This window comes from Cupressus sempervirens, chromosome 9, assembly GCF_028749045.1.
Source record: "Cupressus sempervirens isolate cs-2001-9-10 chromosome 9, ASM2874904v1, whole genome shotgun sequence".
In the NCBI taxonomy this organism is placed as follows: Eukaryota; Viridiplantae; Streptophyta; class Pinopsida; order Cupressales; family Cupressaceae; genus Cupressus; species Cupressus sempervirens.
In genome coordinates, this window is record NC_143126.1 from 68798749 (window position 1) to 68815234 (window position 16486).

The window sequence follows — 16486 nt, forward strand, 5'->3', positions numbered from 1 at the left end:
TATCCATGGAGTTGGAAACCTCTTTAAGATCCTTGATAGAGACAGTTTACTCAAATATGGATAACAAACTCTTAGAAAGCATACTTGGGATAACCTAAAGGATTTGTTGAAGAGTTTGGTCTCACACTAGCGAAATATCTTGAGCAGTGAAAACCTTTTCATTCTAATGAACAAAACCTTCAAGAGTACATGATAACATAAAGTGATCCATTTATATATATTTACTTTGGATGTTTGGCAAGGAGTGATGAGCCCAAAGAGACAAAAATATTCATTATAAGTTGATTCACCCTCTTTTAATCAATACATTTAGTGTTTGGTCTTAGCTTTTCTAGTCAAATAATTTTCAGGAATCTACTTTTATTGGTGGATCTTTGGCACATGGAATTACGAACTAGTAGAGATTTCAAATTTTAAAAAAGGCTAATTATTGACTATAGATACAAAGAACACCTATTTTAATTATAGGCATCACATATAACATGTCACTTGATGTAATACCTTTCTCAATGTGACAAGGGAAAGTAAGTGTAACATCGACCTAGTGTTTGTATACTTTAAGATTATGTGTGAAAATATAATAATCATTCTATGCATTATGAATAGTATATAAGATTTTTTCTTAGAAAAATGGAGGTTCATACCTATGAGAAATGCTTCCTACTAAAGGAATGAAGTGTGAAAGAAAACCATCTGAGTCAGGGCCACCATGAAGATTTTTTCTACACAATATTGAGGCACAAGTCTATAGGCTAAAACTCCTTTGTATAAGGGTTAAGGACTAAGCAGTTTCATGCACTCGATAAGACTTGATACTTGGTGGGTCCGTTTGGAATTTTTAAATTCACTAGTAGATGTAGATCCCATTGACTATTTATATAAACTTTGATTACATATAAATATGATATTCTTCTATTTGACTAATAATAATTAGTAAAGTTTTTTTTTTTTTTTTTTTAAAAATAATTTTTTAAAAATTTTTTTTAATTTTTTAATTTTTTTTTTAAAAATTTTTAATTTAAAATTTTTTTTTTTTATTTTTTATTTTTTATTTTTTTAAAAAAATTTTTAAATTTTTTTTTAATTTTAATTTATTTTTTAATTTTTTAATTTTTTAATTTATTTCTTTTAATTTTTTTAATTTTTTTTTTAAATTTTTTTTTAAATTTTATTGTTATTATTATTATTATTTTCCTTGGATTCGCACTCAATGGCCCCCGCTCCTCCTGTTCAAAATTTTGGATCTCCTGCGCATAGTTCTCCCACTCCTTCAAGAAATGCTGCGATCTCTACTCCCACCTGTCATTTGGGTGGAGATTCTGATAATGGTGGATGTGATGTGGGTGTGGGTAGTGTTCTGTCTGCCTCGCGTTTGGCTGCATTTGCGGGTGGGGGTAGGGCTTCGTCTGCCCCTCGTTCGACCCTTGTGTCTCCTGCGCCTCATCTAGGGTCTCCTGGTTCTAGATGTAGGTCTTTTGCAAATGTGGCTGCCTATGAAGCTAGTTTACATGGTGCTTCCATTTCATCTGGTCCCTCTCACATTTTGCCTGTAAGTGCTTTAAAGCCTATTAGGGTTTCATTAGATCCAGATTTAGTTGAAGACATTTTTCATATGACAGAAGACCTTTCTTCTCTTGCTGGCATTTTTTGCTTCCATGGCTATTGGCCCTCTCTTGCTGATCTACATGGCTGGATCTCCAAGAACTGGATGCCACTTATAGATAATAAAGTCCACATCGTCCCGTGTGCTAAAGGCTTTTTTATAGTTAAGTTTCAAAGTACCAATGACAAAAAGATTATTTTGTGTCGCAATAATTTTTCTTGGCAAGGTAGATTTCCACTCATGGCAAAACCTTGGCTCATGGATTTCGATCCTCTCTCAGAATCCTTTTATAAGTTCCTTATTTGGGTCTGACTCCCAAATCTTCTGTTACATCTTTGGCAAGATTTGATTTTTGAAACTATTTGGAATGTTATTGGGGATTTCTTATATGTGGATACTAACACTTCGGATATTCTCCACTCGACTTGTGCTCTCTTTCTTATAGACTTGGATGTTTCTAAGGGCCTTCCTAAGGCAATGTGCTTGGATTCCTCGAGGGGTTCTTGGACACAATTGTTGGATTTTGAGGGTATCCCTTTACATTGCAAGAAATGCCACTCGACAGGTTATGTTGTTGCTCGTTGTGTTGCTGGGAATTCCAAATCTAGGCGACCACCTTCTTGGTGGTCAAAGGCCTCCTCTAAGCACTACATGGTGAAACATTCCTTAGTTGCTCCTAAGGATTCTGAGGTTGGGGCTAGCTTTGAGCCGGTGGCTGAGGAGGATGCTCTAGTGGAACTTTCCTTGGATGCTGCTAAGGATTCTGTGGCTGAGGTTGGCATTCTTTTCGAGCCAGTGGTGGAGGTGGATGCTCTGGTCTCTACTCCTAGTTCGGATGTGCCTCCTAGGGGTCAGATGTCATCTAATTCTCTCATGGAGGTTGTTGCAGCTTCTTCTTCCCTTGGGCTCCTCAGGTCTTTGTCTTTTGAGGCTTGGGTTGCTAAGGCTATGAAGATTGAGGATGGTTGGATTGTGGTTAAACAAAAGAAGTCTAATTCTTCTGCCCCCCCTTTAGATAGGGTCCTTCGATCGGGTAAGGGAAAATTCATATCAGAAGGAAAATTTTGTGTTTCCCTGTGATGTCTAGTTTTTTGTGATGGTGAACTGGTTGCATTAATGGTTCATTGGAAACTGGTTTGGGAGGTTTTTCAAGTTGCTATTCCAGTATGTTGACTTTCTAGGTTCCAGTATTGTTTTAGTTGTTTTATCTGGTCTCATCTGTTGGTCTTAGGTCCCTGTAAAACCTGATTTAGTTGTTTTGTTGGTTTCAAGTCATTTTATAACCTGGTTGTGCTTAATGGTTTATCTTTCTCTTAGATGTAAAGGGTTTTGGGGGGCCTTTAAAACCTTCTTTTACCTTAATCTAAAAATAATAATTACTAAAGTATCAAACATTATTTTTTGTTAAATCTAGATTAAGCCTTTAATCCATGCTCTAGTTTCCATTAATATACTCTATTGAAATTACAAACACAAGACTAAGATCCTTGACATAAATAACTCTAATCATACAGTTCATATAAACTAAACCCACACACAACTATCAATATGATTGAACATATAAATAAGAATTAGAAACATCAAAATTCAGTTTGATAAATGAAACTAATTAAATATGATACGTCATTATGCATTTTTATTTTACAAAGTCCAAATTGATATCTTTTCTCACTTAAAATGATCAAATTCCATAGAGTCTTTTGATTTTTTAAAAAAAATCCAAATCATACTCATGTAATGCCATCCTAACATCAACACACTTATAAAAACACAAACCTTGAAATAAGAAATGAGAACAAGCACCATTCCACCTCAAATTCCATAATGAATCTTTTGATTTAAAAAAAGTCCCAAATCATACTCATGTATTGCCATCCTAATATCAACACACTTATAAAAGCACAAACCCTGAAATAACTGAAATAAGAAATATGAACAAGCACCATTCCACCTCATGCAACCATATTCTATCTTACCTTGTAGAGCTATCCATTCCCTAAAATGCACCAATGCATACTTAATTATATATTGAAACAACTTCTTTATACATCCTAGAAACCAAATAGCCAATTCCCTTAGCTCATATTCCCCTTTTATCAATAGTACGATTCCCAAAACGAGTATAATGAACTAAACAATTTATTAAGGTCATGCCACGATAAACCAGAATGGATATCATCCAAGAACTCAACAACTTCACCTATGTCGAGTCCTCTCTCATAAAAGAAAAACTATTGCACTCCTCTCTCTTCATATGTATCTCTATCATACAGAGAAGGTAGTTGTGTGGCTAGAAAAGTAGGCTTTTGTTCACCAGGCATAATCACTAGAGATTTTTCATTCTCTAAGCACATGCTCTCATTCACTATTGGGTCAGACACCATAGACTGAAGCCTCCTCTGAAGGGCAGTTCCTCTCAAATTGTTGCTAGCAATCCTACAAGTGCAGACGAGAAAGAGCAACACAAAGGCAAAAAAACCCAACATAGTTGCTAAGCCAATGAAGATATAAAGTGCAGGAGAACTCCATTCCGTATGTGTTTCATTGTAGCTGTGTGCTGCCGAATTGTGCAACATCATTTTCACACGAATTCTTTCCTCAAACTCTATCACTACATCTGTATATAAAAAGTGAACCCATCAAAGGAACAAGTTTCATTACTTTCATTGTCGACTTCATTTTAAATTCCATGGATGTGTCATTTAGATTACATTATGAATTTTCTCTAACCACTTTTACCTAAACTTTATCTGCTCCCTCGGCACCTTGTTGCATCAGCAGTTTCAAAGAGGAATTTAGGGTTTTCTTCGCTTTCCACAAAGAGGGTACGAGATCTTTTGGTCCAACGCATGCGTTAAGGATGGCTAGGTTAAGGATTTTCAATTGCTTAGATATCATCTGCTTAGTAAGAATCATTTTTCTCTACTCTTTTTTCTGTATAATTGTAAGGCAAAGTTCCACAAAGCGAACCCGGAATATGACATTTCTTTGGAGATGTCTATTTGGCTCTCACCTTAGGAAATGTATCAATGCAACGAGTCGGCCAAGCCGAGTTAATATAGCTTACAAAAACGGTGGAATATGGTTTTTAAAAATGCAAATTAAAAGTAAAAATTGACTACAGTAGGTTAATAGACATAGTGCTGCCAATTCATGGTCAAATTTTAATATTTTTTTATATAGAATATGAGAATTTAAGAGGAATGCAAACCTCTTATGGACATCACCTTTTCAAATTACAGACTTTATGAGATAAAGTTCTTTATGAATGTTAGTTGTAACTTCCTTTTCAAATAGCTACATTCTCTTGAGCATACACATTTCAAATTTTCTTCTTATTGTTGCTACATCTAATATTTTACTTTGACTAAGGACATTATGTGAACTTACAAATTCTGGAGAGCAAAGAGTTCAATGAGAACCACAATTGCATCCCCATAAATTATATGGAGTCTATAAAGACTCAACAATAGATCCTTGCTTGCTTAGCAACACAATTTCATCCTTCTTGTCACTCAATCTTTTCAAAGCTCTAATAGAAACAAAATATTTATTTTATCCATTATTGGGCACACCATCATTATAATTGACTAGTATGCTATTTCCCTCTCAACCATCTATGGAAGCATTCTACAAAGGTTATGTTCTTGTTCATTGAGATATCCATATTTAACAAATCCTCCTTGTGCATAAGAATTATTATAAATTTGAAAGAGTGCAATCTAGGTTAAGAAATACACTTTCAATCTTTTGTTTGATATGTCACCCTTATTAAGGACTTAATATCCTTCATTTTATAGAATATGTAATGAAGAAAATTTTGTAATACAAGACCACGGAAAAAAAAATGTTTGAAATACTTGAAAATTATATAATATTTTAAGGGGAAAATGTCCTAATTTACTTCAAGTTGGGTATCTCCAATATCTTCTATAAGAATTCAATACTCCACATAATATTATACTACCTATATATGCAATAATTATGTCTTGGTTTTTATCCATGCTTAATTAAACACATAATTAAAACTCTTATGATTATAATAAAACTTATAAATGAATATGATAATGATACAACTTACTCAATATGTAAGCTAGCGACAATCACAGTACTTGTAAAATTGTAGGATTAAGGGAATAAAAATTATCTCCTAAAACAAAATTGTTATTCTTGATGTTTACTACTATTTTTGTTTCTACCAGTATTGCTAAAGCTAGCACTACTCCTACTACCAATGTTAATGCTATTGCTATTATTACTACTGCTACTGCTGTTGTTGTTGCTACTACCACTACTTTTACTAGCATATGGCCATGATTTTTTTCTTGTTCTTCTTTAACTTCTTGTTTTTGTTATTTTTCTTCCTTTTTATTCTTCTAATTCTTGTTCTAATTTCTTCTTTTGTTGTTGTTATTTTTTGGTGATTTTAATCTACCACTTCTCATTCTTCTTATTTCCTTTTTCTATTTATTTTACTCTGTGTGTCTTTTAATGCTGTAAAGAACTAATCTCCCAAAATTAACTTAGAACATTACTTGGGTATATGGAGGATCACAGTGGGTCAAAAGTGGTGATGTGAAAAAAACCATCTAAAATTTTCCAAATGCATTTTAGAAATAGTGTTGACTTTTTCCCTCTGATTATAATACCAAAGCAATAAAACTATTACCTAAGAAAATTGGATACCTAATATATCAGATATATCATTTAATCAATCATATTGTTTTGTGAACACAATGAGAGAATAATATTATCTTATGGAGAACCCAAATGAAGAGGAAGAAATAAAAAACCTTTGGAAAAACCTTTGTCAGAGAAATTAGTTGAGAGAGTCAATACCAAAATATTTCAATCTTGTCAATTTATGTTTGACAATGATATTATGTTGAGTGGAGGTTGAGAAAGTTTTCTGTACTATGGCCTTTCTTAAGTTAAAGGTTAGAAACAAATTAGACAAAAATTTGGATAATTGTTTGATGCTCTATACTTCTAGGTATGAGGTAGATAATTTCCTTTATGGAAGACCTCTAAGAAATTGGTGAACAAATGTTAAAAAAAGAGGGTTGGCCAACATTTAAACTGAAGTGATAGCAGCACTATAAAAAATAATAGTACTAGCAATGGTTCGTGTCTTGATATTGGAAGTAGTGACAATGAAATTGACTTTGGAATGGATACTAACATTGAATATGAAGAAAACACATCAAAACTTTGAATTTTATATGAAGTATATGATGTGGATTTTGATGATAGTGATGATGAGTTGTTGTGGCGACTATAGTGGCTTCTTTGTCACCTATGATCAAATAGTAGGCTAGTACCTCTAGTCTTACAAATTTCAATTCAAATTAATTTACATGCTCTGGTCTCACCAATGTATAAGTTATACATCTCTAAAAAATGAGACTCTATCTTCTAATTAATCATGTTTATAGAAGACAAATTTCAATTAATACCCTTATATGTGTTGTTTTAGATGTTTAAAATTATTTTATACTTGTTTAGATTTTCATTGATTCTAGTTTATTAAAGAAATTGTAATGTAATACATTTAACATAATAAAATTTCTTTAAAAAAAATGGTATAATACTTTATTAATAATAATATACATTTAAAAACCATAATACATTTAACATTACTATCTCTATGTAGAAATCTAAGACAATAGAACTATACTAAATTAGAGCCTAGACAAGTACAATATCAAAACCCTTTGCAAATGACCCTGAATTCCCTTTTGTAAATACAAGGGACCAACAATAGCTACAAGTCAGTTTTTAATTGTGTATGATTAGTAGTAGTACTATATTATATAAGTACAATATACATCAATAATTGTATAATTTTTTCAAGTAAACTGTAGGACTAGCCTCTAGGGCAAAAATATTGAATGAGTTACTCATCTAAGTAGTAGGTTGTCTAGCTATCCTCATTTACGATTCCTATTACACTTAAGAAAGTTGAAAAAAAAAAAAAAAATTCAAATTAAATTATCAATTATAAATTATAAAGATCAACAAGTAGAAAAATGTTTATATTACTAATACTTACTAACTAGTTAGTACCATGATTGAATGGATGACCCTAGCAGGTTTTCTAGGACACTCCATTCTACATCATTTGGAAGCTTTATTTTATGTACTTTGTACATAAATAATGGTAACCTTATCAACAATTCCTACTTCAAAGAGATATTTTTATATGAATCAAGAAATTAATCTATATTTGCATTCATTGTTGACAATGGTTTGATGCACTCTTGAATTCTTTCTAGAGTGGTTTCCTCGGGAAAGTTTCTTAAATCAACAATCTTGATATTCTACAACTCTTTCATGTAATCTTCTCATCTACAAAATTTTCCTTTTGAATTAGCTAGATTTGGTAATCCAACATTTATCATTGTGGAGAATGCAATGATTGATCTTCATTAAGTCTCATAAGTATATTTCATAGCTTCATCTACTTCCATTAAGTTCTCATAATTTTTCACGATAGTTAAAGCCATTATTGAGGCATTTCAGTGGTTGTTTATGTCAATCTAATGGAAAGACATATTGTCAATTAGTGCCAAAATACTTAGTCAAGCTAGGGGAAGTCAATAGTGACCGAGGCACGAGACAACAATGTTAACCAAGCTCATGAATGAATCAAGCCAACAATGTTAACCTAGTGTAAATGAAGTTGTGTCAATTGAGTTGTAGTGTCAACCCCAAGTTGATAGTTCTCACTAAGTTGTAGTGTCAACCAAGTTGACAATATCTACTAAGCTCTAGTGTGAATTGAATCAATAGTATATTCTTGTTCCAAGATGATAATCAAGTTGGCAAAGTAGTGTGAACTAAGTCAACAGTGTCTACCGAGTGATCAATATGAACCAAGCATATAGAATTAACCAAGTGCTAGAGTTACCCAAGGTGGTAGTGTTGCCAAAGTGTCTTCAGTATCACCCAAGTAAGCCATTGGACCCATGTTACAATAGTGAGCTGACTTGGTAATTGTTTTTGGAACTATTTATGTTGTAGACGACCTATGATGATATTATTTGGATGAATATAAAAGTGATGTATTTTATCTATCCTAATTTTATATGTATATATATATATATATATGTATACATGTATGTATATATATATGTATATATGTATATATACATATATACATATATATATATATATACATATATATATATATACATATATATATACATATATACATATATACATATATATATATATACATACATGTATACACATATATATATATACATACATGTATACATATATATATATATATATACATACATGTATACATATATATATATACATACATGTATACATATACATATATATATACATATATGTATACATATACATATATATATACATACATGTATACATATACATATATATATACATACATGTATATATATATATATATACATATATACATGTATGTATATATGTATGTATATATATACATATATATATATATATATATATACACATGTATATATACACACACACATGTATATATCTAATTAAAACACTATACACTCTATACTAGAGTATTATTGACTCTAAGCACTATAAAATGGTGTTTACATATTATTAAAAGAAATCATAAAAAATAGTTAGAGTTATGGAAACACCACTTTTCTGAAATAATTTTATTTCTTTAGTGTTTGGATACAAACTAGTATAAAACATGTATTTAATGGACATTTTCAATTGGAAAAGTGTGAGACCATATATAAGTTAGCTAGAATGAATTTATCTAGATCATATGTTTTAAAAAATATAGATTTTTTGATAGAAATACTCAAATTCAATCGTTCTAATAAGTCAGCGTAAACAGGTGACACAACTTTGTACTTTTACCCCTAAATAATTTATCTATGTTCTCCATCTGGCATACACATTTTAATGCAAAAACCCTCTTTATCAAATGCATTGGAAGTTTTAATAGTTCAACCACAGAAATGTAATTAACCTTAATGCAATATAATCTTCCATGAAGAACTAGTCAACCAGTTGAATTAGACTTCCCAATTGAGTCCAATATTTACAAGACACAAGTAATCTAGGCATCAAAGCACCCATAATTTTATGGTAAATAGGTGCCAAAAAATAAGTCTACAAAATGGTTTTAGTTATTATTTCTACCACTCATCCTCATCTTAGGTGTCCACTCATATACTGGACTTGGAGTCTCTGATTTGTTCTGGGTCCTATCATCAAACTTATAGACCTTAATATGAAGCTTGTTTTTCTAAGTTTCAAATATTGGCAAATTCTTTGCTAAAATAAGGTAGCACAAGTAACCTATTAACCTAAATGTCTTGGATGTGCCTTGTTTAATAAATAGTAATTGTCCTTGCATAGATTTAACATTGTGCTAAATTTTTTTAAATGTTACTTCTACCTTGTTAACGGAGTCACTTCGAGAATGGATATTATAAATTATTTCAAGAATAATGGAAACCACTTCCTTTTGTATTGTTCAATTCCAAACAAAATGCTAGCAATAAAATGGGATTCTGAACACATGACACAAAAATATCATATTTATAAGGAGGCTTATGATATCTGTCTATTGTAATAGTAAGATTAGTAGTATCAATAGATGACTATAAGCTTATTAAACCCCTAATATAGGAATCTTGAAAATCTCTTTCTAGTTTTTCATAAGCATGTGCAAGTTCATCCAACCCAATGCACTCGTTAAAGCTATTTTGTTTAAACCCTAGGTTTAATAGAGTGCAAAATTCACTCTCAATTATGGATATAATTTTCTCTTAGTGTTTTGGTTTACAATCGCCTTTCTATGTTCATCATAATTTTGAGCACATATCACTATAATTTCTCGGCAAGGGAATACTTTGGGTACCACTAGGTTCTCTAATCAACTAATCAACACAGCTAGTTTATTTGTATGTGCACCAATACTTGTGGAAAATTTGAGGTATTTTATTCCCTTATGTGAATATTTTTACTTATTAAATAAAAAATATCTAATTCCTAGGATTCCCATATCTCCATGGGTAACAAAGTTAAAAATATCATGACATCCATCATGGAAATGAAGGGATTTTAGCATAGTGTGCCTAAGTTCTATTATGTCTTTCTTTTGGCTTGCACTCATACTAGAGGTTTTTGACTTTGTTTTTCCCATATGCTCAACTGGTATTCCACAAAATTTAAGCCCTAATTTATAAATTGTAGAGCTTATACTTCTACTACTACAAGTGTGCTACAAAAAATAAAATAAAATACCCTGAATCAAGATTTTATTATTTGACTCAAAATTTGAGTTGTGCAGGTACGAAGACGGTGGTAGCAGATTTTTAGAAAATGGGTACTCCCTTGTGATCCTTAGGCTTCCATCTTCATTAAAAAAAAATTAGAATTCAGCAAAAAACCAAAAGCTTTTGAAAACTTTATAATATCTGACTCTCATGAGCTTAATTAATAATTATTTACTCAATTACTCTCATTTAAACTTATCATTACTTAATTGCTTACTCAATTATTGTTTACTCAATTACTCTTATTAATATTAATAAGAGTAATTGAGTAATTGAGTAATTGATAATATTATGAACTTAATGAACTTTATTAGTTAATTACTCTTTTTTCCAAAGGAAGGATTGGGTGTCAAAATAAAGATAATCATTTTCAAGACAACCACAAAGGAAGGTATTTAATGAAATGGTCACGTCAAAAGATTTCAAATGTGTGAACTTAGCTAGAGTTGATCTGTTAATGAATGCCTCATTATGAGGGCATACTTTAACATTTATGTTCTCTTTCCCTTAAAAGAGCATAGTCTTTCTTTTTGTTTATCATGTGAAATAGAAATTTGAAGAAGGAGCTGCTAAGGGACAAGAAGAGAGGTTATTTTTCTCGGTGACCTGCAGGTGAGAACATAGAAAAGCCTTCCTTTGTTCTACCATATGTGTGAATTTCAAAACAAAATTTGTTTGAGCAATACTTTCCTTGTTTAAGATGAAATCCATGTTGCATTTCTTTGGTAATGTGTCAAGTTTGGAGTGAAAAAGACCCATTATTTGTGATACAAATTTAGAAGGTGTTAGGCTAGAAAAATTATAGTTGAATTTTCTTGAGTAGGCTAATGAATTAAATGGTTGTATGGAAATTCTAACTAGTGGCCTGATTGAAGCCACAACCTTCCCTCTTACCCTATTAAGCCTCAAATTACTCCAACTTTGTATTGACCATTATGATGTAAGGAGTAAAAGTATCCTAAATAAAGACAGAGAACCTGTGCTATCAATATCTAGGGAAACTATTGCCTCGGTGTAATGACTACTAGAAAGTACTTTTGTTGCATTTCCTCCCATCCAATCCCTAGTTGAATACCAAGAAACCCCTAGAGAATACCGTAACATCCTAGCCAGGAAGTGGAAAATGACTAATTATGGTGGAGGTTCAAGATGAGCCAAGATAGTCATAAAACATCACCTAAAGCTCCATATTCATGATCTTGTAGTGCTATTATATCAAGTCAAGGGTTTGGCTGATGTCCTCCTTTTTGAAGAATGGATGTTTTGTTATGTTGAAATTATTTTAAAGGGAGAAAAATGGATGGATTGGGCATAAATAATTGCTAGCTCATTAAGAACACAAGTTAGACATGCTAAGGAAACCAAGGAGAATTTCTACATGGCCTCTTATCTAACATATTGTATTGCTTCTGTCAGTAATCTAACTTCCCTACCCCATGAGATTTGGAGTGAGGAAATAACAGTCTATCAATATTGTCCCCTGTTGCAAATAGATAAAGTGTTAGAAAACTTTAGGAAGATACACGATGTATTGGTAGGAAGTGTACATTTATCTCTAAAAAAGATACCCATGCCCAAGTTTCCCTCAGAAGCCCAAAGACTAATTCAAAATTATGGAAGCTTTTACATATAGTTCCCTAAGTTCACCTATTTGAGAATAGGTGGGTTCAAGGATGAGCCAATGAAGTTACCACATTATGTATTGGAGTGTTTTGTTTTAGATGAGGTATGTAGACAATTATTCTCTATCATTAAGGATAATCTACCACAAGAGAATTGTCAATCAGTGTTTCTAATCAAGCTTGGCTCTTTATCTTGTAGTAGCATGATCAATGCTTCAGTCATAAGAAGTAATTTTCTCAACTTTTGTTTTGGGTCGTACCAGGGAAGAAGTGATTTTGATAGTAAAGGATTTGCTGCTTGAGTTCTTGATTTGAAGGGTTAGTTATCTACAATCCTACACCTAGAGGATTTATGGAAGGACTCTAAAAATGAGGAAGAAGTTTTAAAAAGAGACCACTCAATGTTAACACTTCAACAAATCAACGCCCTCAAATTGAAGTTTCAACTTGAAGGAGTGATTGAAGATGGTTTAGACATTGTTGAACCTGGGTGGGAGGAAGCTAGTGAATTAAGACAATTAGAAGTGGATTGGAATCAATAAGAAGAAGATGATATAAATCTGAGAATTAGATCCATTCTCACTCATATAGACAATTGGCTAAAGAGGAAAACCATGGAAGTAGTCAATGAGCCATCTCCAAAAATGGTTTCTTTTTCTGAACCATTGACTTTTGACATCCAAGTTTCATCTCCTATTTTAGGTGTCTCAACTATCAGCAAGTAGAAAAATATGCTAGCACTAGTGTAGATCACGACTCCTTGAACTATATCTAAAATTAAGTTTGAAGTCCTCATGTAGTAAGAAGTTTAGAAGGAAAAGATGTTGACTCAAGGACAAGATTCAGGTGATGGTTTTGGTTTCTTAGATAATCTTGATGGCGATGAGAAATTTATTGAAGCTCCTAGAGTAGACCGGCCTAATTAATGACTCCTACCTAGGATAACCAAGCAATCTCTGCTAAGCTCATTGTCCCATCTTGGTTATCAAGCTTAGTGAGCAAGAAAAGAAATTTAAAGCCAATATCTACCCCTATGAAAGACATTGTAATGAAATATGCAGCACATGGTTCCAAAGTTAAAATGATGAAAATTGATGCCTAAATTTAATTAAAGACCTCGTAACTGGGAAAATCATAGAAGAGTTGGCTACATATAAGTAAAAATCTGAATCTGGAGAAATAGATAGCCAAGGCTTCAAAGTTACTTTGGTGGAACTTGGGACCATCAATAGCAATATAGGCAATAACTTCTTTAGGTTTTCTGCTAATCATATGTTAACTCAATCAAGAAAGGACATCAAGGAGAAAAATGAACTCAAGGCCTTAGTGGTGACCATGGCTGCTTATATTGATTCATTGATGAATCATGGAGCCTTACTAGTTGTTCAAGCCCCTCAATCTTTTGATCCTAACTCTACAGACAACCAACAACTAGTAAAACAAATGCAAAATGGGAAGTTTCTCTCAGATGTGATGCAAAATTGGGTGGCCTCCATCATCAAGGAAGGTAACAAGTTTATCCTAGATTTCACCTCTGTGTATGCTAAAGGAGAAATAGTCTTGGGAGAAATTCAAACCCTTATTAATGGGTGGGAAAGTTAGCAGAGTCAGTATCAAGCCATTATATTCCAAGTGGCTGAAGTTGAAAAATATGGAGTGCTTAAATTCCTAAGTGAGAATTTTATGAAACTTGTAGATTCATCTATGTTATTCATCATGAAAAACAGTATGGGCTGGAAAGAATTGATTTACAAAGAAGCTATTAAAGAAATGCAATCAATTGAAAACAAAATTGTTGGAATGCATGAAGAGCTTTATAAAGACATGAATATAGTAATTCCTATGGGAATTCTACAATTTGATTATGGGAACATGGATTCTAAAGCTTTAATAAAGAGCTTCAATGATGCTATTGAAAAGATCAAGGACAATGAATCACCTACTGCTAGTGATTTCACCACAATAGAAAATATTGAATCCATGTTATGTCTGAACAAGAATCTCATGCTACGTCAGAGCCTAAAAATCAAGGAATTCAAATGGAAAAAAGACACTTTTAGGAGCAATGCAGGAGTTCATGAACACTTTTAGAAGCTATAAATTGGTGAGGCAAACTATGGGTGAAGAGGAAAAGACCAGCGATGAAGTTTGATAGGGATAGTTACATCCGGTCATGTTTTGCCAACCATTTTAAAAACTATTTTTTGTTCATATCTTAACTATTTGAACTAAAATGTTTGGGCTTTGATGGAGGCCTTTTTGATTTGTAATGAAACTATAAATAATAGTGCATTGAACTAATTAGGGGTTAGAATACAAAGCTACAAAAATACTTTCATAAGTAGATACTTTTGCGGCAATAGATATATAGCATATGTATGTTTTCTTTTTGAATGACTGTGCACATGAAAGAAGTTTTAACAGATATATAATCTTGGATCCCACTTTGAAACTTGGTGTTTGAAGTGTTTAAATCATTGTTACTTGGTGAGCACTTGATTTACTGTTTGAAGATATCTATTTTTATTTCTTCTTTAGTTCATGTTGGTTAAATTTCTTGAATGATTATTATGAAGTTGATGTATTATTCTTTCTTTTGAATGAGTGGTCTTAGAGAAAAGACTGTGAATTATTTATCCTTATTGCATGAATGGATTATCACCTCACTACCTAGGAGTATGTGAGAGTCCTTATGCACTTTCTGGAAAAAGTGTGAAACATACTTTTGATTCATTGATAAGTCTTTTAAAGGAAGTTGTACCTATAAATACAGAGAGAAAACAAATAACACAAAATTTTCTCAACTGTTGTGAACATTTTGTACTTTTCAAGTCTTGGGCATAGAGCAAATTATCATTGTGTAATTAGAATGACATTATGTTCACTAAAAACTAGGAAAAAACATAGATCTGTATCACCTTTTAAGGCCTCTAAACCTATTTTGGTCAAAACTCATTTCTCTATCAAAACTTAACTATTTTCAAAAACTAAATAAACAATTTATAGATCTTGGAGTGAATATCATCATTATATAAATTTTAGTGCTTTGATTAGTTATAATATGTTATAATTTCAAAATATTATAAGTAGGTATTTTAACATTTGAGAAGATGTTCACTCAAAAAGGTCATAAAATAGTAAATAATATAAAAATAAATTAAAATTTAGATTTATCCATAGAGAAGAGTGTCATCTTCAAGAATATGTAATTTTTTTTCAAAAAGGTCTAGATTTGATAGAGACGTTTTGACAGTAGGAAAAAGCTTTTGGTTTCTGTAAGGTTGACCTCAAATACTTATAACAAAGAAAATATAAATCAAAAACCAATATTTATCAAAATTTTTTCCCTAGATATACATGTCATCTACAACATATTTTCAAATTAGAGGAAAAGAATTATTTGAATATCCTTGTTTGATGGGAACTTCATCCTATATTTTTTGTAGTTAAAAAAGACTTGAAAATTTATAAAATGGATTATTTCTATGTCAATTTAAAAAATATAATTATAGGCATAAAAGTCATCCAATTTCACACATTTCATTATTTTACACCATCTTCAAATCGTAAATACAAATACCGTTTTTATGTCACTGAAGTTGAATAGATTACAGTCTCGAACCCTTTTTCTTTATAAAAGGTGACAAAAGCTTGTGCTTTTACCTAAGTAGTATTTAAATCACAAAGAGCACACATTTAGTTAAAACTTACAAAAGTTAAATCATTGTAGATAAAATTATTTCTTGATAAATGATGATGTTATTGCTTGAAAGAAATTCAAGTTATATTAATATATTGAATTTCACTACTTTAAAGCTTTTGTTGAAACATCATGTTCAAACTTTTTTTAATAAAGATTTTCATTGGAGGGTATAATACAATTAACTTTAAACAATTTCAATATGGATTAGAACAAAATTGTTAAAGTAAAGGATTATTAAATTTTATTTTGTTAA